Source organism: Sorex araneus, chromosome 1 (genome assembly GCF_027595985.1).
Source record: "Sorex araneus isolate mSorAra2 chromosome 1, mSorAra2.pri, whole genome shotgun sequence".
Classification (NCBI taxonomy): Eukaryota; Metazoa; Chordata; class Mammalia; order Eulipotyphla; family Soricidae; genus Sorex; species Sorex araneus.
In genome coordinates, this window is record NC_073302.1 from 11,874,996 (window position 1) to 11,898,818 (window position 23,823).

The 23,823-nt window shown below is 52.2% G+C and overlaps 1 protein-coding gene across 3 annotated transcripts in view; it reads left to right on the top strand.

Annotated features, from left to right (window-relative positions):
- Positions 1–19,020: 19,020 nt before the first annotated feature.
- Positions 19,021–23,823, top strand: part of GGTA1 (glycoprotein alpha-galactosyltransferase 1 (inactive)) — a 76,436-nt gene continuing 71,633 nt past the window's right edge. Inside the window, exon 1 of one of the 3 annotated variants that reach the window (XM_055136253.1) lies at positions 19,021–19,118. The gene's annotated coding sequence lies outside the window, so the exon portion shown is untranslated. Of the gene's footprint in view, positions 19,119–20,399; positions 20,461–20,682; positions 20,743–23,823 lie in introns of those variants that run through there. The other 2 variants (XM_055136243.1, XM_055136258.1) reach the window with 2 other exon arrangements.

The window sequence follows — 23,823 nt, forward strand, 5'->3', positions numbered from 1 at the left end:
GTATCTCATTTATGATAGTGTGTGTGTGTGTGTGTGTGTGTGTGTAGCCCTGGGAAGTGCTGGTGCAAGGTAGGCACTACCTCTAGGATGTATCCCTGGAATGTTGTTTGTTCATTCTTACTTTTTTATTTTGGTAAAATATTTGTACCCATCTAGCCATTTGGAAGCATACAACCAATCACTTCGGTGCATCAACACTGTCATACAACCTTCACCATCACCTGTCTCCAGAACCTTTCATCACCCCAAACTGAAGTTCTGTCTCTGTTCAACTGGAAGGCCCAGTCCCCATGCCCGGGACCCCTGATTACCACCCCTCAATTTTCTTTCTCTGTGACCTTGATGTTCCAGGAACCTCCTCGGAGTGAAATCACACAACTTTGTCCTTCCCGGGGCCTGTCACTCTACTGCTTTGGGTGTTGGAGGGAAGATAAGACAATACCTCATCACTCAAGAGGCAGCTCCCAACTTGGGGTGAGCACCTAGTAGGTGCTTAAAGAGGTTTTTGAATAAACAGCTGTGAGGGGCTGTTAAAGGTGATGACGCACAGGACCTTGGGTGCATGAGGTCCCAAATTTGACCCCTGACACCAACTGACCTCTGAGTACTAGAGGGTATAGTCTTGGGAGACCCTAAACATTGCTGACTCCAAGCTACAAACCTCCCAGGCCTGCAATGCCAGAGTATCTCTTTGAATGAACCTTCTACATACACATATATATGTGTGCACACACAATACATATATAATACGTGCAGGCACATACACACACATAAACAAATGCACAGTATACATACAGTACATGCATACATAGATAACGTAAACATGCAAGTGTGGGTACGCACATAGACCATCTTCACGTGCACACGCATATATGCATCATTGTTAGAACAGTCCACCTGCCCCCCCACACCTGCAGGCAAAAGTAAAAGGACTAAAAGAGGCAGGAGCCCCAGTCTACGGTGGGGTGGGGGTGAGGGGTGGGGGCGCACCAGCTGCAGTGCAATCGTCGGGAGGGAAGCAGTTTGCCTCAAGTCCCATAGCCGCCCAGGAATAAGGTCTAAGATTCCAGATTATCCTCTCCCAAGGGAGACCATGTGGTTTATAAGACAAGTCGCATTTGTGTATGTGGGGGGTGGGGCAGGGGCTCGGGCACTCAGGGCTATTGTCTGATGCTGTCATTAATTAAGCCTTCATTCTTCTGCCCCCCACTCCCTGTTGTGGCTCTGGTTTCAGAGACTTGAGTCACACAGATCCAGTTGCCTTGCTCACATGTTTGGCCTCGATGCTTCCTGGGATGCTTCCTGGGAGGTGGCAACCTGTTGTTGCGGGACTCACACACACCTGACTACGCCCCTCCAGGGGTCTCATATTGTGACTCCAGGGTCCCAGAGGGCAGGGTCCCAGAGGGCACCTCCAGGAAGCACCTGGTGATGGCCTGGGGGAGGGGCCAGATGTCACAGACCTATGACTGGCCCTTAATTTCCATACGCAATCGGATTGGCCAGTCCCACAAACCCTCATTTACATAGAGACCCGGTCGGGAGCCATCGGAATGCAACTCATGCCCCGGGCTTGCAAGACAGCACTTTTAAGCTCCGGCGCCCATCCTTGGGGATCCTTCCCTGGGTCTTAATGGTTCTAGATTCCCGACTTGTTCCCACATCTGTCTCTCCTCCTGCCTGCGAGCTCCTCAACCAGCTGCTGTGTTGGAGGAGTGTGTTGATTCAGAGCTGTTTCCTTCGGATCCCCAGGGCGATGCTGGGTCTGAGCCTACTCGCAGAATGCTCTCGGCCGCAATGCGTCTGTCCGTCTGTCCGTCCTGACCTGCTCGGGAGAGACCTGCTCGGGATGGGGTGCGTGCCCCAGAACTGTTAGCTGCCTGTGTGCTCATTTCATCCTGCCTGAGCAATCACCACCGAGTGATTGCTCCCTGACGTCAGGAATCTGACTCGGGTTCCACCAGGCCGTGTTGCTTTCCAGAAGCCCGGAGGGGGGGGAAGCTGTGTTCTGGCCTTTTGCTCTTCTGGAGGCCGCCCATTATCCCCTTGGTTTGTGACCCTTTGCCCTCTCAGAGTTCAAGGCTGGCCGGATCATTACTCAGCCCTGCTTCCCTCCCTCCCCCTCTCTTCCTCCCTTCCTCCCCCCTCCCTCCCTCCCTCTTCCTCCCTTCCTCCCCCCTCCCTCCCTCCTTCCTTCCTTCCTTCCTTCCTTCCTTCCTTCCTTCCTTCCTTCCTTCCTTCCTTCCTTCCTTCCTTCCTTCCTTCCTTCCTTCCTTCCTTCCTTCCTTCCTTCCTTCCTTCCTTCTTTCCTTCCTTTTTTTTTTGGGGGGGACCACACCTGGTGGTGCTTAGAGGCTGCTCACCGGGCATTGCTGGAGGTCATTCCTAGCAGGGAGTTAGGAACCACCTGGTTCTAGGGATCAAACCCAAGGTTCCCACATGCAAATCATGTGCCCCTTGAGCTATTTCCCAGCCCTTTTTTCTCTACTATTTTTTTTCAGGGGAGGCATACCCAGATGTGCTCAGAGTTTACTTCCTGGCTCTGGAACAGGGATCACTCCTAGCAGGCTCGGGGAGCCATATGGGGTGCTGGGGATCAAACCCAGGTCAGCTACATGCCCGGCGAATATCCTACCCGCTGTACCATGGCTCTGGGCCCATCACTTTTTTTTTTTTTTGCTTTTTTTGCTTTTTGGGTCACACCTGGCATTGCACAGGGGTTACCTCCTGGCTCTGCACTCAGGAATTACTCCTGGCGGTGCTCTGGGGACCATATGGGATGCTGGGAATCGAACCCTTGTCGGCCGTGTGCAAGGCAAACGCCCTACCCGCTGTGCTATTGCTCCAGCCCCCCATCACTTCTTTTTTGAAGGTGGGGAGACCACACCAGCAGTGCTCAGGAGCCACGCCCTACTCCTGGCTCAGGGGATCATGTGGTGCTGGGATCAAGCTGGTCTTCTGCATATACAGCCTCTCCAGTCAGCTGAGCTAACTCTCCAGCCTCTGCTTTTATTAAATTTACTGTTTTCTTCTGGGGCCACTGTTACTACTGTCACTAGAACACACAGCACTGTGTTGGGGCTTGCTTCCACTTTTAAAGATCTCATTTTCCTTGGGCTTGACAAGAATTCAGGATTGTAAATTATTTTCCAATGTAGATAGCATTTTATTTATTAAACTCAAAATGTTCTAAGATCACAATTTTAACCGGTGTGACATTGCTGCTGCTTTGATTGGGAGGAAATTTTTGGTGGACCACCAGGAAGAGATTACAGAACAAGAGGGATTACTACTAGAGGGGTCTGGTAGTAACAGTTGGGGCACTGGACACCCGAGCTTGTAAGCCAGGGAGAAAGAAAGATAGGAAGAACCAGTTGGTAAACTGGGGTGTGAGTCACCAAATTTACCAACTCTGAAATATTTAGGCTAGGATTACTCTCGTTATCAGGAATATTTTTAATTGAATCACCATGAGATTGTTCATGATTTGGTTTCAGTCACACACCTGTCCCTTCACCAGGGCACATAAGTGTCCCAGTTTCCCTCCTGCCACCACCACCCTTGCCCCCCTCTCTTCTTCTTCCTCTTCCTCCTCCTCCTCCTCCTCCTCCTCCTCCTCCTCCTCCTCCTCCTCCTCCTCCTCCTCCTCCTCCTCCTCCTCCTCCTCCTCCTCCTCTTCTTCTTCTTCTTCTTCTTCTTCTTCTTCTTCTTCTTCTTCTTCTTCTTCTTCTTCTTCTTCTTCTTCTTCTTCTTCTTCTTCTTCTTCTTCTTCTTCTTCTTCTTCTTCTTCTTCTTCTTCTTCTTCTTCTTCTCCTCCTTCTTCTCCTCCTCCTTCTCCTTCTCCTCCTCCTCCTCCTCCTCCTCCTCCTCCTCCTCCTCCTCTTCCTCCTCCTCCTCCTCCTCCTCCTCCTCCTCCTCCTCCTCCTTCTCCTCCACCTCCTCCTTCTTCTTCCATCTCTCCTCCCTCCCCCCAGCCCCCTCTTTCCTTCTGGGCATTATGGTTTGCAACACAGATACTGACAGATTATGACAGACAACCTTTATATTCCTTCACCTGTTTTCAGCACTCAAATCTTGCCCAGAGTGATCATTTCCAACTATCATTGTCATGGTGGTTGCTTTTCTACAGTATTTGAAATTTTTATTTTGGGGGGTCGCACACCTGACAATGCTCAGGGCTTCCTCCTAGTTCTGTGCTCAGGAGCCCTCCTGATGGGACTTCAGGGACAACAGACAGTGCCGGAGAATAAGCCCGGGTTGGCCACAGGGAAGGCAAACACTTCCTCGCTGTACCTTTCCTCCTGCTCTGAAAAATTTTACTTTTAAGGTCAGTTGATCCGCAATCTTAATTCCATCTACTCCAGAAATCCCCTTTGCACATAATATACACATTCCTTTGGTGGGGGAGGGGCAGGGAGGCATGTCTTGGGTCTGCTTCCACTTTTTGGTGCAAAGTTGGACTTCCGTGTCCCCTAGCAGACTCGGTCTTGGAGACGAGGGGGTCTGCATTTCACAGTCCCTCCTGGGAGGGCAGGAAGCAGGGGCCTGGGAGAAAGAGGCAGCTGGCGCAGAGGTGGGGCTTCTGCTCGCTCTCTGTAAATGTGGTTGCTTCTAAAGGCCTCCAAACCCAGCCCTTTTATCTTACGGCCAGGGCCTCTTCCTGCCTCTGCTCAGAAAATCCCAGAAGCCTCAGGGAGACACTGTGGTCTGTGGCTAACAGTAAATTCAAACTCAGGTCTGGGCCCAGGGCTGTGTTCTTACTGTACGTGGGAAGCTCCGGGTTCTTTCTGGAGACCGGGCACTGTCAGTCCACCAACAACAAACAGCCGAAACCCCACCACCTATGAAGTGTGTGTGTGTGCATGCATGCGTATGCGTGTGTGTGCATGCGTATGTGTCTCCATGTGCGCATGTATGTGCGTGTGTGCATGTGCATGTATGTGTGCGTGTATGCATATGTGTATATGTGTGCATATGTATGTGAGTATACGCATGCACACGTGTGTATACATGTGTATGCATGTGTGCATGTGTGTATGTGTGTGTGCGTGTATGTGAGTGTACACATGTGTATTGTGTATGTGTGTATACATGTGTATGTGTTTGTGTGCATGTGCATATGTGTATATGTGTGCATGTATCTGTGCATGTGTTTCTGTGTGTGTGCGCTTGTGCGTGTGTGTGCACATGTGTGTGATGGGAAGTGCAGAAGAAGATGGGGTGCCCAGGAGGAGAACCCCAGACTTCTGAGGTGGGTTCTTTGGACTGCCAAGGCCCTGGTCATCTTCAGGTTGCCGGAGGGACCCCCGAGGGTGGATACATTGAGTGTGTGTGGGGTGCGTGGTGGCAGTGGTCAGATTGTTTCCAGGTGTGTCTCTTGGAGACCCTGAAGTACCTGTGACCTGAGTCACTCCAGGGAGCGAGGAGAGACAGTCAGGGCTGCGGGCGTGCTGCGGCAGGCCCAGGGCTCCCGGGACGGTGCAGCGCAACGGGTGAGGAGTCTGGAATACCGAGGGTGATGCCTCCAGCCTGTGGCCTGCCGCTGCCCGGGGGCCCGCCCTGGCCAGTTCCCCAGGAATTCTCCTCTGCCCCCGGGCCTGACTTCCCCCTCCCCCACTTCGTTCCTTCCGCACACACGTGTCCTCTCTCCATAACAGGATTCCCCTTGGGGCTTCCTGTTCGTCCCTAGAGCAGGCTCCGATGGCACCTGCTCAGGAAAGCTTGCCCTGCCCCCACCCCGGGAACTAGAGCACTAGAGCCCCGGCTCCTTCTTGGGCATCAGGGACCCGCTCACTTGGTGTCATGTCTCAGGGCTGCACTGTCCCTGCTGCTGTTTCTCTTTGTCTGTCTCTGCCACAGACCCCGTTCTCACTAGACTGTGATGACCTTTGCTCATCATCGTTGCTTTTCTTGTGGCTTGCCCGTCAGTGCTTCAAACCTTTCACTGAATGCACGGAGGCGAACAGTGACCCTCTCAGTGCAGTAGTTTCTAGAAAGGGAGTGAGCCCTCCAGCATAGAGGAGCGAGAAAATGCTCACAGACATTTGCCCGCGAGGAGCAAGCACGCACAGAGGGTCCCTTACAGGCCCCCTTCAATCTCAAGAACTGTGGGTGGACGAAGTCCGGAAGAGGCCAGTGGAGAGGTTGATGGGTTCAGGTTACTCTCAGCCCAGTGCTCGCCATTATTTTCCTCCCTACACCAGCTTCACTCTCTGGCGGCTCAGTTCCCAGGAGCCAGCAAGGTTCCCTGATGTCATTGTCCTAGTGAGGAAGTGGCCCCTTGAGACTTCTGGGGACTTTTCCAGATCTCCCAGTTTGCTGATGGTGGGGGCAGGACTGTTGCCGGACTCAGTACCCCCCTTTCACTCCTGCTGCAGGGCACAGCCCACCTCATGGGAGTGGGGGTGGGCTGGGAGCACGGGGCCAGGTCCTGGCGGTTGGAGCCACAGGCTGTTCTCCAGTCCCGAGAGCCAGGGACCTGCAGCCTACTGCCAGCTGAGCCCTTGCAGCCCTGCCCTTCCACTGCCCACAAAGAAACAAAGGACTGTGGCGGGAGGCTGGGGGAGACCACCACGGGGCGTCAGGGTCACAGGCCAGTGAGAGGGGAATGGACCCCTGCTGTAGCCCGCGAGGGGGAACATGGGCCCAGGGCTAGGAGGCTTCCTGCATATAGTGCCAAACACACATGAACACAACATCCACATGCATGCCCACACTGCAAACATGCATACTCACAGCATGTTTGTACACACAGCACACACGTGCACACTCACAGCACACATGCACATATAGGCACACTCATAGCACACACGTCCTTACTGCACATACACAGCATACACATGGACACACAACCACATTCACACATGCATACTCACAGCACACACATGCTCTCACAGTGCACATATGTATACTCACAGCACACACATGCATACTCACAGCACACACATGCGCTCACAGTGCACATATCCTCTCTGCACACACATGTGCACACCATTCACTCAATACACAGCACACACCTGCATACACACATTGCACACACATGCCCCCACCCTCACAACATGCACACACGCACCCTCAGCACATACACATGCACATACTCATGGCACACGTCTGCACACACTGCCTCCTGACAGACACATGCACACACTCACTGCACACACCTACACACACCCTCATAATATGCACATGCATGTCCTCAGCATGTGCACACTCACATAAGCATGCACACACCCACAGTGCACACATTCACGTGCACACACTCAGCACACCTGAGCACACACTCACAGCTCAGGCATGTAGACCCTTTCACAGGACGCACCCTTGCATACATGCACATACAGGCACACAGTGCACCCCCACAGCACAGGTGTGTACACCATCCGTAGCACTGACCAGCAGGTGTGCCCATGTTCCAGCCTGGCAGCGAGCTCACGGGCAGACACTGCCTCACACTGGGCCGCGCAGCCGCACTCCTGAACAGTCGCTGAGCTTTTCCAGTGAGTGGAGACTGGGCTTGTGGAAGGAGACTGGCCTGTGGGAGGAGACTGAGCTTATGGGTGGAGCCTGGGCTTGTGGGAGAAGACTGAGTTTGTGGGTGGAGCCTGGGCTTGTGGGAGGAGACTGAGGTTATGGGTGTAGCCTGGGTTTGTGGGTGGGTGGAACTTGTGGGCTTGTGTGAGGAGATTGAGCCTGTGGGTGGAGCCTGAGCTTGTGGGTGGAGCCTGGCCTTGTGGGAGGAGACTGAGCTTGTGGGTGGAGCCTGGGCTTGTGGGGGGTGGAGGCTTGACTTATGGGTGAAGCCTGGACTTGTGGGAGAAGACTGGGTTTGTGGGGGGCTTGAAGTGGGGCTCAGAAACCTGTCCAGGAGATAAAATTATGGGTGGGTGTGTGTGTGTGTGTGTGTGTGTGTGTGTGTGTGTGTGTGTGTGTGTGTGTGATGTCTTGAGTGGTGTAATGAGTTGTCCAAGGCATCACACAGCTAATTAAATAGCTGAGTTGGACAAAGAACTCAGGATTCCTGCCTCCCCAATTTCTGATTTGGATAGATAAAGGGACTCTGTGGGAGTGAACCCTGCAGTGAAACTTCTTTGGGGAGGGTGATGATGGAGCCCAGGGTCCCACACAAGTAAGGAAACAGATCTACTGAGCTGTAGTCCTAGCTCCCAGCTACTTCTTTTGTTTTTTATCTCTTGTTTTGGAGCAACACTGGGCGGTGCTCAGGGCTTACTCCTGGCTCTGCGCTCAGGAATCACTCCTGGAGGTGCTTGGAGGAGACCGTATCGGGTGCTGGGGATTGTACCTGGGTATGCTGCGTGCCAGGCAAGTGCCTCACTGTACCGTAACTCCAGCCCTCTCCAGTGATTTCTCAAGGACAATCATCAGGATGTCAATTGGAGCCCGGTGGATTTTTTCTTTTTTGCTTTTTTTTGGGGGGGAGTCACACCCAGCGATGCACAGGGGTTACTCCTGGCAGAGGTTACTCAGAATTACCCCTGGCAGGATGCACAGCGGTTACTCAGAATTACTCCTGGTGGTGCTCGGAGAACCGTCTGGGTTGCTGGGAATTGAACCTGGGTTGGAATTGAACCTGACGGAATATTAGAGTGCAGTATTGAGGCATTCTGGCTTGCCCCAGTGCATTACTGCATGAATACAGCCTCAGTACAGAGGAGGGGGAATGAAATGGACAACTGAAGAATTGCAGACACATTTCTCTGGGGCAAGTGCAGCTGTGTTGAAGTAGACAGCAGAGACGCAAGTAAGGATACAGTGAAAACAAATTTTATACTTGAAATTTTTTTTTGGGGGATCAAACTCAGACTCCCACTTGCAAAACATATGCTCTAGCCCTTTCAGTCACCTCTCAGACCTCAAAGAATCAATAGAATTAGAAAATATTGGGCGGCCGGAGGAGGAATAGTACAGCAGGTGGGGTGCTTGCCTGGAACATGGCTGGCCTGCATTTGATCCCTGGGACCCCATATGATTTCCTGAGCACCACCAGACTAATTTGTGAGTGCAGAACCAGGAATAACACCCGAGCATTGCCAGGTGTGGCCCAAAACAAGAACAAAAAATAGAAAATATTAGTGCTGGAGAGACAGTATAACAGGCAAGGTACTTGCCTTGCATTCAGCTGACCCTAGTTCAATCCCCTTCACCCTATATGATCCCTGAGCATCACCAACCTCTGGGTGTAGCCCCCAAACCAAATCCAAGAACAAAGAAAGAGAAAGGAAAAAAGATCTTTCCTTTGATTTGACCCTTATGGTATTTGTTGTTCCTTTTACAAGATCACCCATTTTTCCATTTTATATCTTCAGAAATCCCAGAGAGGTAGAGATAATTTCCCTGGTTTTGTAGATAAGATAAGGCCCTGAGAGTTAGAGATTGTTTTCTTCCCTCAAGGTCACACAGCTTGTGGAACAAGGACAGGCTGAACCTAGACTGACACCGGGCTGATTTTACTATGCATTAGCTGGTGGAGTAGGTCAGGCCTAACCCTGTGGTGCTCAGGGCTAACTCCTAACTGTGAGCTACAGGATCATTCCTGGCTGGCTCTGGGGAACATATGTGGTACCAGGGATCCAACCTGGGTTGACCGCATAAGACAAGTGCCTTACCTTCTGTACTATCTCTCCAACCCTCTACTGTGTATTTTGTTTCTATTTTTTTTGTTTGCTTGTTTGTTTTGGGGGGGGGAGTCACACTTGGCATTCTGGGCATCCACCATAGGTTCTGCTCAGGGGTTGATCTTAGCAATGCTCAGGAAATCATGTGCGACCTGGGATCAAACCTGGATTTCCTATGTGCAAACCACACACTCAGCTTCTTGAACTCTCTCTGGCCTCACTAAATGTATTTCTAGGGGCTGGAGAGACTGTATAGTGGATAGGGCACGTGCCTCGGATGCAGCAGACCTGGGGTTGATCCCCAGCACCCCCTGTGGTCCCCTGAACCCAACTGGAAGTGATCCCTGAGCTCAGAATTAAGAGTAAATACTGAGCACTACGGGGTGTGGTCCCCAAACAAGCCAAATTTGTGTTTCTAAAGTCTAAAGACCGATAGGAGCTTTGTTTGTTTGGGGGCCATCCCTGGTGGTACTCAGGGATCATTCATGATGGTGCTCAGGGGGCCACATGTGGTACTGAGGACTGAGCCTGAGTTAGTTGCATGCAAGGCCAGTGCCTGTGCCCCTGTACTAGCTCTCAGGTCCTGTATCTGAACTCGTGAAAAGACCCAGGTATTAGCTTGCTTATATTCTGGTTTTATGCTTCTAGACTTTATTTACAAACTAGGTAAGACATTCTCATGGATATAAAAGTATATAAGGGTTTATAGGAATATTCTGCCCCTCCCCCCTCATCCTCTCCTCTCTCCTAGAAGAATTTCTGGGATGTTCTGTAGAGAATGGGGGTGGGGTGGGGTTGGTCTCTACATCAAACGTCAGAAGGCAGCCAAGTACAGAAGTAAGATTCTCCCAGTGTCCGCCCAAACAGAGCCCCTGGCAGCTGCTTGCTCCCACAAGCCAAAATCACCCCCATGCCCCCAGTCAGACTCCACCGTCTAGGGACAAACCTCACTGAGATATTAATCTGCTAAAATTTGCGAATGCGTGTTTTGTGACTGAAATCTTCAGGCTTTCTCAGGGTCGGGATGGGCTACCTCCCTCCACCTCCCTGTACTTCCAGAACCCCCATACTCCAAAGCTGCCAGCCAGTTGAAAAAAGCTACTCCTGGGGCTGGAGCGATAGCACAGCGGGTAGGGCGTTTGCCTTGCACACGGCCGACCTGGGTTCGATCTCCAGCATTCCATATGGTCCCCTGGGTACTGCCAGGAGTAATTCCCGAGTGCAAAGCCAGGAGTAACCCCTGTGCATTGCCGGGAGTGACCCAAAAAGCCAAAAAACAAAACAAAACAAAAGAACAACTACTCCAGCTGTTACTTCCCAATAAAAATACTAAACGCCCTGCACAAACATGATGACCCCTTAGTACCTGTATTGCAAACCATAATGCACAAAAGGAGAGAGAGAGACAGAGACAGAGAGACAGAGAGAGAGACATATAGAGAGACACAGAGAGAGAGACAGAGAGAGAGAGCGCGCACTGTATTGCAAACCATAATGCACAAAAGGAGAGAGAGAGACAGAGACAGAGAGACAGAGAGAGAGACATATAGAGAGACACAGAGAGAGACAGAGAGAGAGAGAGAGAGAGAGAGAGAGAGAGAGAGAGAGAGAGAGAGAGAGAAAGAGACGGGGAGGGGGGAGAGAGAGAAAAAACAAAGGTGCCTGCAATAGAGGCAGGACGGGGGTGGAGGATACTAAGGGGGTGGTGGGAGGGAAACTGGGGACATTAGTGGTGGCAAATATACACTGGTAGAGGGATGGGTGTTGGAACATTGTATGACTGAAATGGAATCATGCATAGCTTTGTGGTGGTCTATCTCATGGTGATTCAATTAAAAAGAGAGAGAGGTATAAGGTTCCGTTTTAGTTGTGCTAAAACAGGGAACCATATGGGGTGTTGGGGATCAAATCTGGGTCAGCCGTGTGCAAGGAGGCAAGTGCCCTACTTGCTATACTATCTTTCTGACCCCAGCAATTATAATTCTTATAAAAGGAGCCAGGCACATTAAAATCTATTGAATTCTGCCCTTAAAACTTAGGCATGGGACCAGAGCGATAATACAATGGGTAGAGCATTTGCCTTGCACACAGCTGACCTGGGTTCAATCCCTGGCATCCCATATGGTCCCCCAAGCACCGCCAGGAGTAATTCCTGAGTGCAGAGCCAGGAGTAACGCCTGAGCATTGCTGGGTGTTACACCAAAAAGAAAAATAAACAAAACAAAAAACTTAGGCACATGAAAATGGCGACAGATGAATAAGAATCTCTCCAAAATAGAGATGAAGTCATGAAATTTGCTTATAAATGGATAGACATGGAGAGTATCATGCTAAGTGAAATGAGTCAGAAAGAGAGGGACTGACATAGAAGGACTTCACTCATTTGTGGAGTATAGAATAACATCACATGAGGCTGATACACAAGGACAGTAGATACAAGGGCCAGGAGGATTGCCCCATAGCTGGAAGATTGTTTCATGAGCGGAGGGGAGAAGGCAGATGGAATAGAGAAGGGATCACTAAGAAAATGATGGCTGGAGGAACCAGTTGGGATGGAAGATGCATGCTGAAAGTAGATAATGTAACAAACATGATGACCTCTCAGTGTCTGTGTTGCAAGCCATAATGCCCCCAAATAGAGAGAGATTATGGGGAATATTGTCTGCCATGGAGGCGGGGGAGGGTCGGAAAAGGGGGGTATACCTGGGATCTTGGTGGTGGGGAATGTGCACTGGTGGATGGATGGGTGTTTGATCATTGTGAGATTGTAACCCAAACATGAAAGCTTGTAACTATCTCACAGTGATTCAATGAAATTAAAAAAAAATAAATAAAGAAAGAATCTCTCCAAAATAAATGACTGTCCAGTAACAACTGTGTGTAAAACTGGATCTTGCTGTTCCCGAAAGTGAAGACTCTGAACATCGTTCCCTTAGGTCTGTTGCAGGTAGTGCTTCTTTAGGAAATAATGCAACCTAAGAAGAGATTTCCTCACCCTGCTATAACCCAAAGGCATGAAGACCGCTTTGCAGGATTAAAATACAAACCCTGTTATTGTTTTTTATATCCTACAAATGAATGCAGTCATTTTATATCTGTCCCTCTCCTGCTGACTCATTTCACTCAGCAGGACACTCGTCATGTATCCAAGACGAATGTCCAAGGCCAGGAAAAACAGGGGCCAGGAGGACTGGTCAATGGTTGGAAGCCTGCCACGAGTGTGTGTGGGGGCGGAGGGCAGTTAGGATGGAGCAGGGACCAGTATGACATAATTGTTGGAAATGATCGCTCTGGACACAAGCTGAGTGTTGAAAGTAGGTAAGGGGATATTCCTGATAAGCTTTTTAGTATCAATATTGCAAACCACAGTGCCCAAAAGGAGAGAGAGGAGAGGGAGGGAGAGAGAGAGAGAGAGAGAGAGAGAGAGAGAGAGAGAGAGAGAGAGAGAGAGAGAGAGAGAGAGAGAGAGAGAGAGAGAGGAGAGGGAGGGAGGGAGAGAGAGAGAGAGAGAAGTGCCTGTTGGGGCTGGAGCGATAGCACAGCAGGGAGGGCATTTGCCTTGCATGCCGCCGACCCAGGTTTGAATCCCAGCATCCCCTATGGTCCCCTGAGCACTGCCAGGAGTAATTCCTGAGTGAAGAGCTGGGAGTAACCCCTGTGCATCGCTGGGTGTGACCCAAAAAGCAAAAAAAAAAAAAAAGTGCCTGCCATAGAGGCAGGCACGAGGTGGTGGAGAGTGGGGGTGCTGGGAGGGACCCCGGGGACACTGGTGGAGGGATGGGTGTTGGAACACTGTATGACTGAAATTCAATCATGAACGGCTTTCTAAGGGTCTACCTCACAGTGATTTAATTAAAAAGTTAAAAATAAAATAAAATAAAATAAAATTAGCCACAAGGAAGACTGTGATTGTGCTGGAGAAAGAGGAATGGTTTCTGGGATGGGCAACAAAGCTTGATTTCTCTACCTGGGCTGTAAGTCACATGTCCTTGTCAACCTTATTGGGCTACATATTTGTTTTGTATGGCTTTGGCATCTGTTTCTTCATTTGTTTTTCAATAAAATTGTTTTAGATTTTATTTTTTGTTTTTGTTTTTCTTTTTTTTTTTGCTTTTTGGGTCACACCTGGCGATGCACAGGGGTTACTCCTGGCTCTGCACTCAGGAATTACTCCTGGAGGTGCTCAAAGGACCATAGGGGATGCTGGGAATCGAACTTGAGTTGGCCGCGTGCAAGGCAGATGCCCTACCCGCTGTGCTATCACTCCAGCCCAATTGTCTTAGATTTTAAAAAGTCAAAAATATATTTCACTAGAAAACTAGAAAAAAAAGGAATATGCATGATAACTTTTCCATATCTGTATTGCAAATCATGAGAGAGACAGAGAGAGAAGAAAAGTGCCTGCCATAGAGGTGGGGGTGAGGGAAACTGGGAACATTATTGGTGGGAAATGTACACTGGTGAAGGGATGGTTGTTGGAACATTATATGATGAATCCCAATCATGAACAACTTTGGAACTGTGTATCTCACTGTGATTCAATTAAAAACTAAAGATAAAAAAAAACAATAAAACAAATCCTGAGCTCTTTGGAGAGGAGAAACTGAGGCACCACCCAGAGGCAGACTGCCGAGGCCCCAGGGAAGGGTGGGTGCCTCAGAAAAGAAGAAGCCACAGAAGAGTCTGGGCGTATGAAGAGATCATCAACCGACAACAGTGCCGGGGATGAGATTACGAGATCTTCAACAACACAAGCGTTTCCTGTGACAACACCGAGACTCATGCTCACATAGGTAAAAGCCCAGGAGATAAGCTTTTGGAAGAACTGTACGGAGGCTCCCACCCCATCCAGGACTGGCTCTTCAAGCCCATGTTCTCCCTGAAAGGTATCTCACTTGCTCGTCTCTGTCTCTTTCTTGCAGTTGCCACTCGGGAGAAGCCCGTGGTCTCTCTTTGACGTTTTCTTCCTCTCTTTTTCTCCCCTCATGATTTTTTTTTTTGGGGGGGGTCACACCCGACGATGCTCAGGGGTTACTCCTGGCTCTGCACTCAGGAATTACTCCTGGCGGTGCTCGGGGGACCATATGGGATGCTGGGAATCGAACCCGGCTCAGCAGCGTGCCCCCCCCACCCATTATTGCTCCAGCCCCTCTCCTCTCATGTCTTTCTGCTTTGTTTTATTTATGTTTGGGTCCCACCTGGTGGTGCTCAGGGTTTTCTCCTGGCTGCACTCAGGAATCACGCCTGGTGGGCTTCTGAGGACCTCATGATGCTGGAATCTAACCCAGGCTGGCTGCGTGCAAAGCAAGTGTCCTACCCGCTGTACTGTCACTCCAGCCCCTCCCCTCCCATCTTTCTAAGTAAGTTTCATTCAATAAAATCTCTCTTGTGTCACTATTTCAGCTCCTCCTGAAATTCTTCCTTTTTTAAAAATTTTTAAATTGTATTTTCATAAAGTTGTTCACAATGATGGATTACATTCACTATTTCAACACCAATTCCACTGTCGTTACACCTTCTCACCACCATTATTTTGAACTTTCCCATCACCACCCAAGCCTGCCCCCTAGGCAGATGCTAAATAATTTTTTTTGGGGGGGGGTCCAAAGCTGTCTCTGCAACGTGCTGCTCCCTTCCGAGATTTATCTGTGAGTCTCTGGACCTTGGTTGTTAATGCGCTTAAGTGGCGCCCAGAGGCAATTTGTGGTGTGACTGACAGGGTACTGGAAGGGCTGGGAGATGGGGAGAGGTCACCCATCCCCGACTCCGTGAAGCCTGGAGTTTCCAGCCACTAGTCCTGCATACCTGTGTGTTTCAGCGGATTCATTGTCACGAGTGGGTGCTCAGGGCCAGCCTGTGAAGGGTGGGCATGAGGGTGGCAGAGACTAGGTTCTGGAGGTTTGCGGTTTCCAGGCTTCATCTGGGGCAGGCAGAGGGACCCTTCCTTCTCCCTCCCTCCCTCCTGCCCGCCCTCCCTCCCTTCCTTCCTTCCCACACCTGGCAGTGTTGAGGGCCTACTCCTGACTTTGTCTCTTTTGGCAGCGTTAGGGACTGTGTGGTGCTGGGATTTGAACCTGGGACTCCCATATCCGAAGCCTATGTTCCCACCCACTGAGCTGTCTCTTGGACCCAAGGTTCCTTATTTTGTGCTATCAGCTTAAACATCCATCCTGGCCTCCAGGATCCCACTGAATTCATGCATCATCCCCCAAAGCACAGGAACCACTGAAGAGAAAAGAGTGGGACACCTCTTCTCTTGCCCGTAAAACAACTGCAGTTGGAAGGGTGTCCGCCAACCCAGGCGGGGGAAGAGGTCCCAGGAGAGGAGAGGGGCTCTGGCTGAAAGCCTCACAGGGAGAGAGAGGCAACGCTTGTACCTAGGATAGCCTTTGAGGAACCTCACATATTCATGCACAGCCGAGGAATAACAAATGTACATCCCTTGTATGAAAATGACAAAGAAACGTTATTAAGGACACGCCAGGGAGTGAGGGTCAAGAGTTGCTCCAACAATGTCCATTGGCCGGTACTGTCCAGCCATGACTTGGCTCCTTCTCAGTAAAACATCCCCCTCTGTCCCCCACAAACCAAGATAATGCAGCAGGGAGACATTTTCGTGCCCTGCAAACAATGAGCTACGGACGGGGTTGTTTTAGTTTTCGTCCGCCAAAGTTTTCCAGCACAGGTGTGGGGTAGGGGGGAAAGGAGGGGGACGGCGGCAAAGACTTTTGTTTAGTCCGTATGACCATTTGAGGAAGCAATGCCAGCCCTCTCCGCTCTGCTTCGTGCAAACTCTTGGTTAAAAGGCGGTTCCGGTGTAAGTCTAAGAGCTGCCTGTTTAGTTCCATTGAACTTTGGAATCACATTTGTCACCCACCCCGGCACCTTTCCCACCCACCACCTCTGCGCACAGTTCTGCCCAGGGCACTTCCCCAACTCCTTACCCAGTGACCTCAGCTGCCTTCCCATCTGACACCGGCCACTCTGTGCTTCACAACCGAAGTCATTTACTGGGACCCTCTGGGCTTCCTGGCCAGTGGCAGGAAGGCACCTTTCAGGGCTCCGAGTCTGTGGACTCATCTGCTTTGGTGCTCTCCACACGCAGGCTGGCATGGAGCACCAGCTCCAAGGGAGTGTTTGTGCAGAGGGTGAAGGAGTGAGAAGGGGGATGGTCTCCAGGAACCAGCATGCTTTGACCTGACCCAGATGGAGCACGAACAAGTGAACACACTCCTTAAAACTCCAGCTTAAGACTTAACGCACCTGCTTCTTAACACTCTAGCTCCTGTACACACCTGCTCTTCAACGCATCAGTTCCTTAACGCACCAGCTCCTTCGCTTTCTACCCTGGAAAGCAGGGCTGTGTGGAAGGAGAGGGGAGGATGAAGGTGTGGCACTTGGAGCAAGGCCAGGACCGTAGTCGATGCTCTCTGCATTTAGCTTTCCTCCTTGTTCCGATATTCGGCATACTCTAGGTAGGTATGTGTGTGTGTGTGTGTGTGTGTGTGTGTGTGTGTGTGTGTGTGTGTGTCTGCAGGCTACAGGCCCTTCACCAACAGTTAGCACAGTCAAATTCTCTCTTCACATGCACCTTTCGTGTTTAATCACATTTTGCATAAGAGGTAAATAAGCCCGAGAGGGGAACTCATCTAAGGCCATGTTTTATCCAAACTTAGAACTCCTGACATCAACCCAACCTATAGCATCTGGAAGATGTTTTTTTTGTTAGTTTTTCCTGCAGGGGGGATGGTGCTCAGGGGTTACTCATGGCTCGGTGCTTGGAGCTACAACTGATTCTACGCTCAGGGGCCATCTAGTGGTGCTGGGACCTATAAGTGGTACCAGGGTTCGAGCCAGTGTCCCTACCACAGCAGTTCTATGCAGAGACAAGTGCTTGTGCCTTTTTTTTTTTTGGTTTGTTTGTAGTTTCATTATTTTTTTTTGCGGGGGGGGGATAGCTGGTGGTGCTCAGGGGTTACTTCTGTCTCTGCACTCGGGAATCACTCCTGGCAGTACTGAGGGGTGCATATGAGATGCCAAGGCTCAAACCCGGGTCAGCCACTTGCAAGGCCACTTACCCACTGTACTATGGCACCTTGACCTTTGTACTGTATTTCCAGTCCGGAGAGTGGTTTTTTTTTTTTTTTTTGGTTGTTTGATTTTGGATCACACCCGTCCCGTGGTGCTCAGAGGATCCTGACAAGCCAGAGATCAAACTCAGGGTCTCTTGGGGCTGGAGCAATAGCACAGCGGGGAGGGCATTTGCCTTGCATGCGGCCGACCCGGATTCGATTCACCAGTATCCCACATGGTCCCCCAAGCACCACCAGGAGTTATTCCTGAGTGCAGAGGCAGGAGTTAACCCCTGTGCATTGCCAGGTGTGACCCAAAAAGAAAGAAAAAAAAGTAACCCTTGAGCATCATTGGGTGTGACCCCAAACTCAGGGTCTTCTATATACAAAGCCTTGCTCCAATCCTTAGAGTCATCTTCCCGGCCCCTTTCAAAGGGCCTTTAGTCCCCAGAACTGCTAGCCTGATCTATCTTGACAGGCCTATGGTCCCTCTTGTTTTTTTTTTTTTTTTTTTTTGGGGGGTGGCCACATCTGGCAGTACTCAGGGCTTACTTTGGGTTCTGCATTAAAGGAATCACTCCTGGCAGACTTGGGGGACCACATGTGGTGCCAGGGATCAAACTCAGGTTGGCCACAGGCAAAGAAAGTGCCCTACCCACTGTACTATCTCTCTGGCCCCCATATGGCTCCCTTTCTTCAAGCAAGACAAAATAACTTCCAGAGTCCCAGGGCTGACAAAACACTTTTGAGTTTACGGTTACTGAAGTCAGTGTAAAGAGAAAAAAGAGCATCGATTCCCGCTGCCCGTGGCGCTACTTAACCACCCATTAAACCAAAACAAACCTTGGAAGTACTACAAACAGTCACCAGACCAGTAAAATCCAAATGAGTGAGAGCTCATGAACAGGATGGGGATGTGTGGCCAGAAGCAAACCACCGCCAGCAGAACAGGCCGCAGTGAGAGGGCCCAGTCATTAACACCGCTTGATTTGCGTCACGAGGAACCATAGTCAGCGTTAGCGTCATTGTTTACTTAAAAAAAAGAAAAAGCTGCGGGTGGGGGACTCTTTTGTGATCTCCTTTGATGGGTGAGCAGTTTCAACAATGCATTCCCCAATGCATCGGTGCAGCCTGGGAATGAGCATGCGCGTGTAAGCTGGCTCTCTGCAACGTCCGTCACTCTGGCTACTAATGAACTACTCCCAGGGTGTTCACGGAGAACAATAAAGGCGCAATTTATGCCCCAGCAAAGGGCCCTTTGTACTCACTGGCGTGCGGTTTCTCATTCCTGAGCTGCTGTGTGGGGCTGGTGAGTCAGTCCTCCCACTGCTTCCTCCCCGGGACCCTCTGTGACATTCCGCAGGAGTTCTGAGAAGTTACCTGGGCTCCCGCCTTTGCTCTGTTCACCTTCCAGGTAAACGATCCCGAATCCATCACCTTGTAGGAGATCAAAATGCCTCTCCTTTGCACGAGGCCTTGACACTATACAAAGGTGCCCACGCGCTCTGTCATTCTCTGTTTCTGGCTCTCTCCCCCGCTCTGTGTGTGTGTGTGTGTGTGTGTGTGTGCGCATGTGTGTGATGGAAACCAGGACCTGGCTGCTGAACCACCTCCTGGGTGGTTCATCAGCCGGTGCTGCCCTGCTCCGCAGCCCTCAGCAATGACTTAGTTCAGAAGTGAAGTTTTTATTAGAGTCTGAAAGTGACTTTTTCCAGCCACAAAGGGTTTCCAGCAAGAGGAGGAGGTTCGGACTTTCCCAGGGGCGGCTCTCCGGTGCTTCGGCGAAAGGGCAGGACAGAAACGACCTCTGGGGCGACTAGCCTGGTGGCAGCAAGATGTGGCCACTGCAGGCCACGACGCGTCTCATCAGCTGCGGGTCGCTCAGCACCCGCCCACCCCCTTGTGATCGCAGCGGTCCGGGTCCCTTTCCAGGCAGACAACCCACAAGGGTGGGCGTGGAGAACTGCAGAAGGGGAGAAATTCGGGGCTCACAGTCCCTGCTGGTCAGCAGCCCCTCACTTCCGAGCGCGGGATGCGGGATGCGCGGGGCGAGGGTGGGGGACTGGGGGGGGGAGGGCTCGGCCCCGCGCTTCCTTTCTCAGGAAAAGAACGGTGCATGCCACCTCCCAACGCGGCGCTGCCCTAGGCCTGGCGCTGCGCCCGGGACTCGAGCCGCACCCCACACCGCACCCCGTCCCGCCAAGCAGCACCCCGGCCTCGGATGCTGTGGGCTCCCCCGCGTCACGTGCAGACTGTAGATGCAACGACACTCACATCAGGGATTTCTTTCTTTTCCTTTCTTTTCATCTTCCCCCCTGACCTCCCCACTTTCCCCCCGCCCTAACTTTCAGGCTTTTTTAAACTTGAGTGAAAATGAAACATCCCCGTACCATGGACAACATCAGACACACACACACGCACGCATTGTACACACGCATGCCATGCACACACGCGCACACGCACGCACGCACACACGCACGCACACACTCTGGGGTCCGCGCCGCCCGCCTCCCAGCTGTGTCCGGGGCGGGACCGGCTCTGTTGGCTCCGCCGCGGGTCTGGCAGCGCTCACAGCGCGCCGAGCGCCCCTGCCCGGGCGCAGCGGGCACACCCCGGCTCGACACGCCCTGCAGGGCGCGGGCGCACGCAGCGCGCAGACAGTGGGGGGCGCCGCCGGGGCCGGGAGCCGAGGCGCGGTCCAGTCCCGAGCGCACTCGCCGCACGCCGGCCCCCCGCGCCCAGCTGCTGGCGATCAGGTGGGTCCCGCGGGGCGCCGTCCGCACACCTCCCTCCCCACGAGGCCGCGCGAGGAGCGCACGGCGCCGGGGGCTGCGGGCGTGGGGTGTGGCCGCGGTGGGGAGAGGGCCCTGCCGATCTGGCCGAGCTGCCCGTCTTCGCTTTTGTTCTGCTCGCGCTCGCGGTGCCGCCCGCGTCCCCCGTCCCCGTCCCCGGCGGATCTGGTCCCAGCCTCTGAGCCGCTGGAGAGACTTTAAAGGGGCTGCGATGCGGGGTGGGAGCGAGAGACGAGAGGCTGCGAGGTGGGTGCACGGGGCAGGCAGCCCCCTCCCCCCCCACCCCGAGGGCGTCTGGAGAGGAGTGACCCTGGGAAAGTGGGAACTGGGTGCCCTCGGGGAGGGCAGCTGTCAGGGGCAAGGGGAGCGCGCCCGGCACCCGGAGCGCCGCGGCTCGGCTCGGAGCACGCACGCTGAGGACCCAGCGCCCAGCGCGGGGGCCTGGGCAAACTTTGCAGCCGCCAGAGTTGGGCAGCGGAGCGGCCTGCGGCCTCGGCGTGCACCGGGGCCCCGTCCTCTCCACGCCACCCGGGCCCCGGGTCCCGCTCCCAGGGCGCAGCGCCCCGCGCTTTTGAAAAACAGTGCCCCAGAAGGACTGCACAAACTCCTGAAAGGTGCCCAGGAGGGAGTAAAGTGGAAAAGAAGCGGTTCCGCGCGCGCGGGAGAGCAGCAGCGTCTGCAGATCCCCGGCTCCCGCGCGGGCTGCTGGCGGGACGTGCCGGGGGCTGCGGTGGCGCTCCAGCCCTCTCGACGCCCCCAGAGCCCCGGTGCCCCGGCGGCGGCGTGCCCCCCGCCCCTCCCCGCTTCGTGCACAGTTCTCAGGCTCCATTACTTCCATTTCCCTGGAAATCGGGGTGGTCCCGGGGGGAAGAGGGGGATCCCGAGTCCTGCGCCCTCTGGAGTCGCTTCTTCAGACTCAGTTTCCACAGTCGCGGAGTGAGGAAGTCTGGGGGGCGGGGGGGGGGGTTGGCAAGGAGGTGATGTGTATGGGACTGCTCCATGCAAGGACATGGTTATTTTGTTGCATTTCTGTGTTTTGTGCGATGAGGGAGGTGGAGGTGTGCACAGGCAGTGGTGCCGCGGGAGTCCTCCCAGTTTAGTGCTCTCTGGTTTTGACCCAGACTCCGTTCAAAGGACCCTTGGGTGTCAGGGGCCACCCTCCGTCCCCTTTCTGCAGGGGTTATAATGTTGCCTGCCCTATCGGTACTCCTGCTTCCAACAAGCAAAGAAAAGTAACCTTGAGGGGAGTTACTTCTTTTGTACTTTGTTTCCCTACCAGATGGGGGGCGGGGCAGGAGTGGGTTTCGGTTATTGTTACAAGTAACAGGTGCTGAGTGACTATGTGTGGAATCTATCCTCAGGGTTTACCCAGGGCGAGGAGATTCCCCGAACTGGACCTCCTTGGTGTGTGTGTGTGTGTGGGGGGGGAGGTGGTGTGTGGGGGAGGTGTTGGAGGGGGATGGGTGGAAGCCCAAGGACCCAGCCTAGGGGCAGAGGCCTGGACCCCTCCCTTCTTCCTTGCCGTTAAACCTGTTCAGCTTTGAAACCCCAGCAGCTTTTTTTTTTTTTTTTTTGATATCACATTCTTGGAATCCAGTCTGAGCTGGTCGGTTGAGGCTGGGAAACTGAGTCTAGAGTTGTGAAAGTGTGATTGAGGCGGACCTAGGACCGGTCCTGACTGAGACCCGCACCTCTGCCCTGGGCAGTCTCTGTGCCAGCCCTGCCAGCCCCCCCCCCCCAGACCTTGACTCTGGGGTTCCCCCAGGGGAGTGCCTCCTTATCGCTTGCAGGGCAGAGCCTGTGTCATTTCTCTGCACTGGTCCAGCTAAGAGCTGCCTAGAGCAGCAAGCCTCCGCCCCACGGGTGCCACGGACCCATTACACGGCTGAGTTGAGGATAAGGAAGTACCGAGGCCCAATTCTTCCTGAGCGTTCATTTCTTAAATGTAAACTGGCGTTTGAGTGCCAGTTCTTCTGGCTCACACGCTGGTGGTCTTTTCTTGATGTCATCATCTCCTGATGCAGAGAAAATGGCTAATGGATAGATAGAATGGGGTGCAAGGGGGCTGTCCAAGGGGAGGAAGTGTGAAATAGGATACTAGGTGTTCACAGATAAATAAATGTGCTTTCTGTCCTGAACTTCCGTGAGTTTATTTTATTTTATTTTATTTTATTTTATTTTGTTTTTTGAGTCACACCCTATGATGCACAGGGGTTACTCCTGGCTCATGCACTCAGGAATTACTCCTGGCAGTGCTTGGGGAACCATATGGGATGCTGGGAATCAAACCCGGGTCGGCCATATGCAAGGCAAACTCCCTACCTGCTGTGCTATTGCTCCAGCCCCCCCCCCCAACTGTGAGTTTATTTTAGAGCGACCTAAACAGAGTTTTATTTGTCTCATTCGTTGTGAAGATGTCATTTGCGTACAATTCCACCTACACACATCAAGGATTCCATTCAGCACGTTTGGAATTGCTTAGAGCCGGTGACCACCACGCAGAAAGACATGCAAAATGTTTTTCAACCTCCAAGAAAATTTCGTTTTTTTTTTTTTGCCAGTCATTTTCCTTCTGTCCTATTCTAGGCGACCATTTTCTGATTTTTATCACCATTAATTAATTTTGCTAGTTTCCAGGATGGGGTGGGGTGGGGGGGAGGGAGGGAGGGAAGCTTCCCATAAATGAATCATTAGGTTTATGTTACTTGATGTAGTTGGTGCTCTTGAAATCTCATCTCTGTCTTCTGTATGAGTCATCTGTTCCTTATTGATGGCTGATTCGTATTCCATTGTATGGACGTACCATCATTGACTTGCTTTCCTGTTGACAAGTGCTCCAGGAGTTTTCCGTTTGGACCTACATCCCTTGTGAACATCTTTGGTGGATGTTTTGTTTTCATGGGCAGGTGGAGCTGTCGGCCATTGGGTGTCATCAAAACTCACCCCTCATCACAGCCGTGTGAGGACTCCGCCTTGCGGGGGCTGGCTGTTTTCCTTCAGTCATTTTGGCCCTTGAGCAGGGGAGGTGCTTCTGAAAGTTTGAGGGTTATGGAGATGGCATGCACAGGGCAGGCTATGAAACAAGATGGTGGCGTGGGGACCAGGAGAAACAGACTTCAGAGGGAAGGATCGGAATCGATGGTGGCATCGGTGCCCTTGCAAATGGGAATTCAGGCAGGAGGAGGACTTGAGGCTCTTGCTTTATCCTGTAGCTGTGGTTCCTTCCCTGGCCTCACACAGGATCAACTGAGCACTGAGCATGAGTCAGGAATCACTCCTGCTGTCCCCAAGTGATGAGGGCTTTAGAGTGCTGTCCCTCGGGCCCCA